The sequence below is a fragment of the Vespula pensylvanica genome, chromosome 17 (assembly GCF_014466175.1).
Source record: "Vespula pensylvanica isolate Volc-1 chromosome 17, ASM1446617v1, whole genome shotgun sequence".
NCBI lineage: Eukaryota > Metazoa > Arthropoda > Insecta > Hymenoptera > Vespidae > Vespula > Vespula pensylvanica.
This window is the reverse complement of record NC_057701.1, coordinates 693,503-706,129: the sequence shown is the minus strand read 5'-3', so window position 1 is coordinate 706,129 and position 12,627 is coordinate 693,503. Positions and strand designations below refer to the sequence as shown.

Below are 12,627 nucleotides of genomic sequence, written 5' to 3'. Positions count from 1 at the left end.
CAAAATTCGTCGCGTGTTCGAATCTACCTCGAGAGGAGCATAAATATTCTTGCTGATGTGTGTATATATATATATATATATATATATATATATATATATATATATATAGAGAGAGAGAGAGAGAGATAGTAGTTCGACGTCTCGACAAAACGCTTTAGAGGAGTAGCAAGCAACCAAGCAACCAAGCAACCGAACCAGCCAGCCAGCCAGGCAGGCAGGCAGGCAGGCAGGCGTCGCTGTCACGACATCGTTGCTGACCGCGATAATATCACATTACCGAGATTAACGCGTACTGTAATTGATCGGACAGTGAGTGAGTAACAGTGGCACTCGCCTTGTCCGACGAATAGGACTTTGTGCGTATGGACACGCCTCCCATTAGTAATCGAATTGACGTCTCTTTTCCATTCTCCAAGCTTTAACGAACGGACTACTAGTACTCGCGTAATGGATATTAGCGTTGACGTTTCTAATTGTAATTTCGTTCGAATCGAATGGGAAGAGTAGATAGAAAAAAATGAGAAAAAGAGGAAGGATAAGAGAGAGAGAGAGAGACAGAGAGAGAGGAAAAAAAATAAATTTTCGTGCTCCCCTCGCGTGTGTTTTCAACATCTGGCACGATCCTAGAGAAGAATTCGACTTGGTTTTATCCCCACTCTTCTTTGCCATGGTAGAGGATTACTTTTTTAATCGGTGAGCACTCGCTGGAAAATAGCTACTTTGTCCAGGCACGCCGTGTCTATAAGTGCCACGATCACTTGCTCTACACTCACGGCAAATGTATTGACCATTGGCACACACGCGTTACGATCGGCCCTGAAAATCAAGATCGGCTGATCGTGTTCCGTTCTCTCTTTCTCTCTCTCTCTCTCTTTTTTTTGCTTTCGACCTTATAGCGTCGTTCTGTAAATAAATACGTGACACTGATTTCTCTCCATGTATTTCTTCCATCGTAGAAAGAGAGAGAGAGAGAAAGAGAGAGATGCAGACTTCTTTATTTTTTTTTTTTTTTTCTCTCGATTTTCAATTGGCGATACGTTGTTGTTAAATCGAAAAAAAACGACACGCGATAAAATATGTTTGGCCTGGCACTACTGCTTCCTTTTTTTTCTCTATTAGAAAAGTTTGGAACAAACGTATCGGAATTTGATATCGTTCGGAAAGAAAAGAGAGAGAGAGAGAGAGAGAGAAAGAGGAAAAAAGAGAGAGAAATAAAAGTCTCTCGACTAGTCTGAAAAGCAAAATGTACGGGGGTTTTTAACTTCGGGTACATGGTGTTCTTCGATTCGGGTAAGGCGCAGACGCGTACTCGAAACAAATAACCGGAAGAAAAACGATGTACGTACATGGAGATATATAGTACGTACTTAGATACGTACGTAGGTACAACACCAGGGTTGATGGTTATACGTCACTGACAATAACAGTGCAGCGACCGGTTTCGAAGCACAAGTGCAAATAAATAGGCTGCACTGCCATTCCATTTGCTAGATTAGAATCAAATATAATTTTTCGAGGGTGCTCGATCGGCTCGATCGAGCGAAAAAGAAGCCGAGCACGCTATCCTTTTCTCGCTTGAAATCATAAAATTGCTTTCTCTCGTGCTTCCACCAACATCGGACCTGACAAACGATAGCTCACCGTGATTTTATTACTTTTATTTTTTTCTATCGATCTCTCTCTCTCTCTCTCTCTCTCTCTCTCTCGTTCTGTTCTTTCTCTTTTATTTTGTTTTTATTTATTTATTCATTTTTTTTCTCTATAACTACGTATCGTTATAATCACGAGAAAAATTTATAACGCGTTACGAGCGGCACCCTCTCTCTCCCTCTCTCTCTCTCTTTTCGATTACCGATCTCATCCTTTAGATACCAAATACGATCCCATTCGCGTCATTTTCCGCGACGTTTTTCCGGCGCGTTCGACGTGACAAAATTTCTACCGTCTACTACATGGGAGCGAGTAAGCGAGCGAGGCATGCGTGAATAAGTATACCGCCATCCTATTTGGTAGATTAGAATCAAATATAATATTCCGAGACGATCGTCTTTAATACCTCTTGTCGCTGTAAAAGCTCTTCGGCGTTCGCTCGAATACGTTGTTAAACGAGATAATTCGTTTCTTCTTCTTCTTCTTCTTCTTTATTTTATTACCATTAAAAAAGAACCGAACGGACAAAGAAAGAAAGAAAGAAAGAAAGAAAGAAAGAAAAAAAAGAAAGAAAAAAAAGGTAAAAGAAAAAGAAATGAAATCAATCCTCTTTCTCGTACTCTTTTATCTCATAAAACTTAACTCCGTTGTGTCTGGATGTTTACGTTATCCAGGAAGAACAACAGTGAATTTACCGTCGGACACATCTATACTTTAATTTCGCTAGGAAGCAATATGCGTCATTTATACGGCACAGGGCGTCGGCGTCGGCGTCGGCGTCGGCGGGTGTGTGTGGATTTTGTAATCTCAATCTAGCGAGAACCAGGGCCGCCGTGTCTGATGGAGAAAAGAAGCCAGGTGGCTGCAGGTGCGGTTACAGCTCGGCCATAAATCTTACACCTCGTAAACGTGTTCTCTCTCTTACTCTTGCTTTTTCTCTCTCTCTTTCCCTCTGTCTTTCTCTTTCTCTTTCTCTTTCTCTCTCTATACGCGTACACGTTGTACGATTTCGATCCGAAGGCTCTTATGAGGGCGTTTACAAATTTATACCGCGTCTTATCTGGCCTTCCAAATGGCGACAAAGCTAGTAATACGAACGCGCATGCACGCAGTCACCCATACATACACAACACACAGAGAAATACGCACGCAAACACACGCACGGACGCATGCACGCAACCAACGCACACTCATATTCTCTATCTTTCTCTTTCTTCGCAAATAGCCTAAGTGAGTTTTATATAATACCTACTATACAATACGTCGTAACACAAGACACGCACGTAATACTTTTTTTTCGCGCCTCGTCGATTCGATTTTTTTTGGGAGGGAGTTCTCTCTCTCTCTCTCTCTCTTTCTCTTTTTCCCCTCGTATCTAATTTTGCCGAGCGTTTCTTTTTCCATAATCAAATGCACCGCTTTTTCAATCTCACCGGGCGATTAATAAGCCGATTACTTCCCCTATAATAATCGCATTACGTTGTCATTATGGCGTCGATTCTGTCCCATCGTTGCTTTTGGAGAATAACGCGAAACATCGAGAGAAGAGAACGTTTATCATGTTTATTCGAACAATTCACCCATTCTTTATTTCTTTCTTCTTCCAGACGATAGATACGAGAAATATTTTCAACTGTTATATTTAATCTTTAAAAACGGACAGTAGCCCGATGGCCGATACGAATCTTATAACGTGGACTTCATCATATCGAACGTTAACGATCGCACGATGTTTGAACAATAATGAAAATATTGTATCAGCATAGATTTATTAAGAGGTTTGTAATGATGTCGTTCGTTTAAGGTTAATAGTAATCGATGTCGGGTAACAGACGTGCCAGCGTACGTACATACGTGGATGGACGTGTTTGTTGATGAATCGTTAACGAAATTTCTTTATCGATTATCCCTTTCAATTGGCAAAAAGATTTTTCAATCAAAAGCGTTTCTTAACAGTATACCGACACAAACGACGAGTTGAAAGGTCGTTAATCGGTTAAACTTGATTCGTTTATGCGCAAAGAGAAGAAAAGGTAAATATTTTACAAGTAGTTAGATAATTACCATGCGATAGATTTTCATTGGTAGACCGGAAGCGAATTCCCATGAGAAGACTAAATATTAAACGGGCAATTAGAGCTCTCTCCCTCCCTCTCTCTCTCTCTCTCTCTCTCTCTCTCTCTTAACGCGACGCTCATTGTTATTATTATAATTATAGATCGTTCGTCGTCGGTCAGGTGCTCGCAGGCAACGAATTAATACCCGCGCCTGGCTAATATGCAATGCCGTTACGGTGTATTACGGTAGAACACGTTGGTGGCAGGGCAACATCAGCACGGGGGTGGTGGAGTGCGTTTGCTCACCGCAAACGTGCGAGTTTCGAGCGGCCGATCGAAAAACCTCCGAGCGTGTTGCGGTACGTAAGCCGCGTTTTCATGCGTTCGCGACTAAGCAGCGGCGCGCGCGCGGAAAACAACGTTCTTTCCAATTATTGCCTCGTAAATCTGGCGCGAAACGACCGCCAATTATTTAGGTATTAGCCACCCATCTCTCTCTCTCTCTCTCTCTCTCTCTCTCTCTCTCTCTCTCTCTCTCTCTCTCTCTCTCTCTCTATGCTCGTTCACTCGTTTGCTCGCACGCGATAATAATCGTTCCTCGAACGAAAATCGTTGCTAGCTCGCTCGCTAGCCCGCTCTCGTTCGTTCGCTCGTTCGATTTCATTCCCGTCATATTTCGCGGTCCCGTTTTACGTCAAACGTATGCTAGTAGTCCGGAGGTAGCCGAGAGGACGTTTCGAAATTCGTGAATTATTCCAAAGCGAGGATAAAACGCGTATACGCGTGTGATATAATATATAGAATTGCGATTATTTATGCGACTGATAATACCAACTCGATAGCAAATGTAATCGGGATTTATTAAAGATGCAACGACGGATTAGAGAGAGAGAGAGAGAGAGAGAGAGAGAGAGAGAGTGAGTCATTAGTTTCGTCCCATGTTAATGGTTCATTACTTCGATCTCGTTTGACGCGACAACGATGTATGGTCTTGGCGAAATATATTCATGAGTTGTCATACGACTTCTGATGGCAAGTTTCACGGTTCCATTCGAAAAAAACATAACTCACTTTGGACCCCCTAGTATTTACGGGTTCTATTAGAAAACTGTCAGGGTTGTGATCCCACGTGCCTGGCTCGTGCCAACACATGTTGGCGTTTTCGTATCAGGAGGCGACGAAGAGCCAACGACGATCCTGGAATCTCTAAGGCTTATAGGATTCGCCGTAGTCTCCTTTTCCTAGTGTTATGCTCCTTGACGACGACGACGAGGACGACGACGACGATTCGACGCGTCTCGCAACGTTTCACCATTTTTCTTCGAGATTCCGAGAAAATTTTATGTAATAAAATAATAGATTCTGACGATGTTAAATAATTTAAATGAAAAAAAAAAAAAAAAAAACAGAAAAAGGGAAAGAAAAAAGATATGAAAAAATAGGGAAAAGATCGGTCACTACGGAATCTGTTTTATCGACGACTGCCTGTCGACGCGGCTTCGATCGGTTGCCCTCGCCGTTGTACGATTCGATGGAGCGATATGGAATATTAATTTTCGCTAACTCACCCGATCCCTCGATTCCCAGCGGCATCCGTTTCTCCGCTTCACTCTCTCTTTCTATTTCCCCTCCCCCCGTCAATCCCCAGTCCACGAAACCCCCCCGCCCCTGTCGACCCCCTTCTCTTTCTCCTTCTCCTCCCCCCCTCCCCCTCTTTCGGCCTGTCGCCACCTCGTGTCTCGTCTCGCCGAACAATGTTTTCCAATTAACTTTATTCGAAATCGAACGACACCCCGTCATCTCCTTTTCCTCCCTTTTAATTCAACCCTCCTCTCTTCCTACCACCCACTCCTACTGGCGTAGCACAAACGATAAAAAGGTATTTCCATCTCGTCGCTCAAAACGTATACCGAGAGCGATTACTTGTAATCACGGGGAGAGACCGAACGAGACTCGTGAAAATTTGATTTCGTTTGGTGAGAAAGAAACAAAAGGACGGATAAATGCATTTACTGTTCGTTCATCCTGATGGAACGATCTCGGGGGGGGGGGGGGCGAAGCAAAATATGAACAAAAAATGCAAAGCGACGGATGGAAGAAAGACAAAAACTTGAACGTTAACGAGCTAGTTAAAAAATATAACGAAAGGAAAGATAGAGCGACGGAGGAGAGAAAGAGAGAAAGATCCACATTGATTCGGGCGTTACTATTAGGATCGAAGCGCAAAGTGTCAGTGGCGGGTGGATACCGCGGAAGCAACGGCACCCCTCAAGCTTAAAGCGGCGCCGATACGAAGGCAAAAGCATCGATCGTCGACACAGAGGTGGTGGTGGTAGTGGCAGTGGTGGTGGTGATGGTGGTGGTGGTGGTGGTGTTGGTGGTGGTGGTGGTGGTGGTGGTGGTGGCGAGCTCGGTCGCTCGCACGCAGGTGACGCGTCACATCCCCGTAACTTTTTACTCGGTGCAACCGAATATCACGCTTGCTTGGACCTCGAGTTCACGGATAGATAGGCTCCTGCTTGCTCCGGCATAGGTACGTCGTTGATGCGTGCGCGCGAGCGCACCTATGTTCGGACAATACGTTATTACGGGGTAAGCTTTATAAGCGACCCCTTATATCATCCCCCTCGCGCTCAATGCAATCTCATTACCGGGGATGCACTCTCCGTATTAATACCGAAAGGAATTAACTTTCGACGTTATGGGATCAAATGTCATTAACTTTATATTGCCAGCCGTGCCGGTTAGGAGTGACGCAGAGAAGTGAAGAAAGAGAGAGAGGGGTTGAGAGAGAGAGAGAGAGAGAGAGAGGGGAGGGAGAGAGGGTGAGGGCTCCGTTAAAATAAACACGTCACTGGGCCGCGAGCCCTCCGTCCTCTCGACGACGCACGCGTCCTATCGTTTTACGTGCGTCAGGTCCGTTTGAAGCTTGGACTGAATTTAAATTGCCTCCCTCTTCTACCTCTTCTACCCTTTACCCTCTTCCTCTACCTCTTCTCCCTACCTCTTTTTCTCTTGTTCCTTCGTTCGTCTTTCTCTTTTTATTTATTAGAGGGAAAAGCGAGTCTTTGTTTCTTTTAATAAATGAAAGTACCTTTCGTCAATCGCTGGTATTTAAAAAATGAAATCCTTTTGGGGTTCCCAGAGGTGAAATCTACACACAAGATGCAAGACGTAACGAGAGTTCATTGTAAAGGACGCCTTAGTAGTTTCTATTTTCCCAAGGAACGCCGATATATATATATATACATATATATGTATGTATGTATGTATGTATGTATGTATGTATCGACGAGTATCCAGAGCGAATGTAAAATTCAGTTTTCGTTCGAATCGTTTTAGCCGTGGAGAATCGTGAGATCCTCCTCTCCTCCTCTCCTCCTTCTCTTCCTTCTGCACTTCTTAAGGAAGGCTACAGACATCGCGGGTGGTCTCCGCTCGTTTCCGTTCTTTTCGCGCGGCTCCTTTTAAAAGTTTATCGCGCGTTAAAACGATCGCGTTTCATTGGTAGCTCGGACTTTAAAGCTGTCTTCCGTTTCTCTTTCCCTCGTCTTTTTCCTTTTTTTCGCGTTTTCTCTCTCTCTCTCTCTCTCTCTCTCTCTCTCTCTCTCTCTCTCTCTCTCTCTCGTTTAAGGAAGCCTTTAAGGCGCGGCGACATCCGTTCTCTTGCTCTTGTTCGGCTCCTTTGATCCCTGTTGGTAACCGTCTAAGAAAAAGAGGATCGAGTAAAAAGTCCTACTATCCCCAGTACTACGTGCCACGCAAAAATTTTGATAATACCTCTTGCATACGTATCAGACGTATTAAGATACTCCAAAAGAAAATAATATACGGTCGTAGTTTTAAAAGGTTACCGAGAGATAGCGACGCGATTCTAATTACTTTGGTATAAGACTATCGCGGAGACATATTCGTAGTCTCAAACGATACTAGAATTTTGAGAGAAATAATGGGAAAGAGATCGAGAGTAAATGCGTGCAGGAGATGGAGAAGGTAAGGGAGGGGGACAAAGTATACTCGTCGTGCACTTTGGTGAGTTCGTGGCCAGCTCGTACTCGATTACATTACTCGCGCTGATGTTATTAACGCTGTGGCCGTACGAGAAGGGGTTGTCTAGAGAGAATCGGAGAACGGTAGGTAGCTAACTCCGGCTTTTACCGCGTTTTTACCGCGTTCGTCATTTTAGCACGAGCCTAGCCATACATCGCATTTATTCCGCATCGACTTTGTCGACCGTACAAAACTCCGTAATACTACTTATTTCTTTTTCTCTCTTTCATCGTTCTCTCTTCGTACGCAGAAAACTTTAACCCGACGAACGACGCGTCGTGTTTGCGGTGCACTCGTTCCCTTGTAGTTTCAACCACCTCTACGCTACGGGACGACGAAATAAACCCTGCGACACGCAGCTCCTGCGGTGCGGTTATAACGCAACCATCCGCACAACGTTCCCTTTACAACGTTTTATATCCTCCTTCCGTGAAAAATGCGCGCGGCGCGATAATGCTCGAGGCGTACCACTTCGTTTTCCACGACTCCCTTCCATCCCTTCTCATTTTTCTTCGAGGGTCCTTCCACGTCGAGTGATCCAATACAAATTACCATTGTTTCCTTCTGATATTTCCCGTAATCTCGTCGGTGGTCTAATGAAAAATTTCTAACTCGACGTATTCCAAATTATTATTAACGTATACGTTGTAAAGACATATTAGACGTATTAGAGAATTATTTCGAATACATTTGGCTAGATCGATCAGCCCGATATATATTCAATTACTGTAATGGATATAACTTTCCGGCGGGTGGAATACATTAAAATAATTCATTTCGAATCGGTTTACGATTTATTTTATTTTATTTTATTTTTTCTTTTCGATCGGTCAGCGAAAAAAATAGGTTGAGCAAGTTTCGTGAATTTTCTCTTTGAGAAACCATCTCCCTTGTCTCTCAAGTATCATCATCATCATCATCATCATCATCATCATCATCATCATTATTATTATTATTTCCTTTACTCTCATTCGTCTTTGGTTGTTAGCTCGGTGCAACACACGTGTCGCCAATTTCGTGGCAACTTTTTGCCAGCCAGTCCCGGATGAGACTCATTATCTCGTGATGCACACACATCGGACTCGTCGTTGGCTTACTGCGTTTGAGTTATGAGAACGTTTCGAGATCAGATCGGTGCGAGAAAGCCTGCTTAAATTCTAAGGATTCTTTTCGAGTTTTAATCGCGATCAAGGTTATTATCCGATGTTATTCGGTAATTTATGTAAAACGTCGAATACGAATACGGAATTTTATCGAGCGATTCGACGAATGAACAAGACGAAGACGAAGACGAGGAAGAAAGAGAGGGAGGAAAGAAGAAGGGTATCGTGTGATGGCACGAGGGTGAATCCATCTGCTAAGTGCGGATAAAATTACCCCTCGATGCCTCCACCGGCAGACTCCCTGGATATCTGGCCGTTCGTTCCACTCGTCTCTTCCTTCTCCCCCCCTCTCTCTCTCTCTCTCTCTCTATCCTTCTCGAGTAAATAACTTAGATGCGTCCGTTGGTCGCTACGTTTGCCAACGGTGGTTCTCAACTCGCGTCGTTTTCCACAACATCTTTTAAAAACATCCAAACTTTGATGTCTTTTATTATTATTGTTCTTCCCAACATCTCAGCAATTCTTACAATGCGATGCGCGTTAAACTACCGTATGATTCCAATGAATCACGAAACTCGTTCCATACTTTTCCTCTTAGTTTTCTTATCGTTTATAAGTTAGACAGGGGAATATTAAGTACGTTGATAAATAAAGGATCATCAAAACAAGAAGAGTATTTCGAACGTCGTCGAAAGAGGGTTGTGTCGGTCCGGAAGACAAACCGATCGACGAGGAGGAGGACGAGGAGGAGGAGGAGGAGGAGAATGAGCATTGGTAGAATGCAGAAGGAAAATCGGAAAGGATAGCAACATCTCGAGCGTGTGCGGGAGGGCGCGCGCGCGCGTGTCGTCTCCTCTCCTTTCCTTGGAATCTAATTTCGTCGAATGTCATCCCGGAGAGTCGGAGAGTGCAGCGATCTGCATTCGAGGTTGAATCGCTCGATAGCAATTTCCAGGAAAGGAGAGTACGAGACTCGACGTGTGCACTAGAAAGAGAGAGAGAGGGGGGGGGGAAAGAAAGAAAGAGAGAGGGAAAGGGAGACAGACAGATAAAGAAAGAGAAAGAGAAAGAGATAGAAAAAGAGAAAGAGAAGAGATGGACCGATATAGGTGAATGTAAACGCGTGTATCACGTACGTAAATGTAGAAGAAAGAGAAAAAGAGAGGGAGAGAGAGAGAGAGAGAGAGAGAGAGAGAGAGGGAAGAAGAGAAGGGATAAGTATCGAGAGAGAGAAAGAGAGAGAGAAGGGATAGGGTAGGAGGGGGTGGATCCTACAGGAGGATACGCCGTCCTTTCCCTTCGAAGCCCCGTCGAAGTATTGAGTCCTGTATCATGGCGGCTATAATACATTTTTTATCTGATTGAGGGGATCTCCTTTATGGAGGGTGTTCCGTACACACAGCTTTGAGTTGGAGCTCTCGCGGAGCCGTGTATATATACGTGAACGTTGTCTCCCTTTCTTTCTCTCTTTTTCACTTTCGGCCATCGTCGTCGATTTTGTCGTTAGATGGGGGAGAAGAGAAGCGGTAGGGAAACGCGCGTGCCTGTATTTTGAGAGAGAGAGAGAGAGAGAGAGAGAGAGAGAGAGAGAGAGAGAGAGAGAGAGAGAGAGAGAGAGAGAGAACGCGCCTTTTTTCTTTCCCTGCGTTTTCCGCATCGGCCGATACTCGTGACACCATTGCCGCAAAGGGGGTGCCGTTGCTTGGTGCAAAAAGATATCGTGGTTTTTAATAATTTATTATTGTCACATTTTTATTGCATATAATAAAATGTTAGGAGATAGAACGGGGACGACGGGGAAATAAATGTATTTTTTTTGCGCGTTCTATGAGAATAGAGATTCTTATTTTTTCCTTTTTTTTTTGTCTTCTCTTCTTCTTTTTTCTTTTTTCTTTTTTCTTTTCTTTTTTTTTTTTTTTCTTCATCGAGGAAACTTAATTCAAAGTTATAATAAGTCGATATATCTTTGCAAATATATGCCAGGCTTATTCTTCATGCATCGAGACGAAATTCATTTAATTTTGATGGAATATACTGAATCCTTAATGCACCTAACTGTAACAAGTTTAGAAGAGAGGATGTAAACTCGGTTGTTATTAGATTTTTATTCCTCAGTTTCTCGTGGAATAACGTACGAGTATCGCGTCGTGCATGATGCAGGACTTTTATTGATTCCACGGGAATCTAGAAAATGGCCATATTGGAGATCGTGCGGGTAAAGGATATTAAAATGCATTCAATGCGATCGGCTGCCAATTTATAAAGCTCTTTCAGCTTGGAAGTACTCGTTCGTCTTTCTCGACGATATTCCCTTTATTTCACCGAACAAATCCAGCAACCGTGCATCTACCGAACGCTTCGTTATGTTTATGTTAACGAATAACGTCGTATCCTCGTCGTCATTGCTGACGTCGACGAATATTTTTTCTTTTCTCTCTCTCTCTCTCTCTCTCTCTCTCTCTCTCTCTCTCTCTCTCTCTCTCTCTCTTTCCACGAGGAAAAAGAAAGAAAGAAAGAAAGAAAGAAAGAAAGAAAAGAAGAAGAAAAAAAACGTGCCTTAAACACTCGCCTTAACTCGAAAGCTACGACCCGCATATAGGAACGCTGGGTTGCATTTGGTAAATGGCAATCAAATATGCACGATCGATTAGCACGTCCGTGCTTAAAAGCAAACAGTGCTCTTCGACGCGAGAGAACGTACGTTTTAAACGCGTTGCGCACCCGCATCCGTTGTGTTCGTTGTACGGCTCGTTAGAGCCGATAGAGAGCGAGTTAAATAATAAAAAGGCGAGCTATCCGAACGATCTGTTGTTTCGTCCTATTCTTAAAAGAGAAAGAGAAAACGATGGTTAAACGTGAGAGAACGATAGACAGGCATTCGATGATATCACATCGATCGTTTTTTTTACTCTTTATTTTTCTTATTTCTTTTTTTAATCGGAAAATTTGCCTAGCGTCATTCCGACTACCAGCTACCGTTTCGATTTAGTTTCTTTCCCCTTTCTGTTCTTTTTTTCCCTCACCCTCCAAATAAGTCGGTCGCGCGCGTCTATTCGTGTAAAGAAGGACGAAGATGCGAGAGAAACAAAGACGAATAGAGAGAGAGAGAGAGAGAGAGAGAGAGAGAGAGAGAGAGAGACGGATGAAGTCGTGCGAGAAGGAAGGAGAAAAAAAAAGAGTGGGGTGGAGGAGAAGGAGGTTGGGTGTTTGGGGAGGTGTAGTAGAGGCACAGAGGTTGTGTCAGTGGTGGTGGTAGATCTGGCGGAGCGGAGGCCGCTGCAGGGGATTGAAAAGCAATTTCCCCGTGAGGGACGCGCGGTGTGTGGGCCGAGCTTTATATTAATGATCCAGATATATTATCGGACGTGACCGAAATTGCTGTCAAAAAACTCGGATATTGGATCGAAAGGAGATTGCGAGACGGTCGGCCCTCTTCGTCTCTCTTTCTATCTTTCGCTCGCTCGCTCACTATCTATCTCCGTTCGCTCTTCTGTTGCCGGGGTTCTCTCTATACTCGTCGTCTATACCGATCGGTCACTGCGGAAAATGGCATCGATCAAATTGCGCGGGAAAAGTCAGCTCTCGCGGTTGTTTTGCCGTTTGTTTTCCTTTCATACAGAACGAAATATTTCATATCTCTTTCCTACGGGATCAAACACGTCGTGATAGGAGACGATCGTAGTACCCGATCCCGATGCTCGCTTTACTCGCTTTAAAAAAACGATATTAACTCGATATATTCCGAGATGGAATGGTAGCTAACGAAT

The 12,627-nt window shown here is 43.8% G+C and overlaps 1 protein-coding gene across 2 annotated transcripts in view; it reads left to right on the top strand.

Moving 5' to 3' along the window:
- LOC122635207 (rhombotin-1-like) overlaps positions 1 to 12,627 on the top strand; it is a 61,753-nt gene that overhangs the window by 7,216 nt on the left and 41,910 nt on the right. The window lies entirely within an intron of this gene.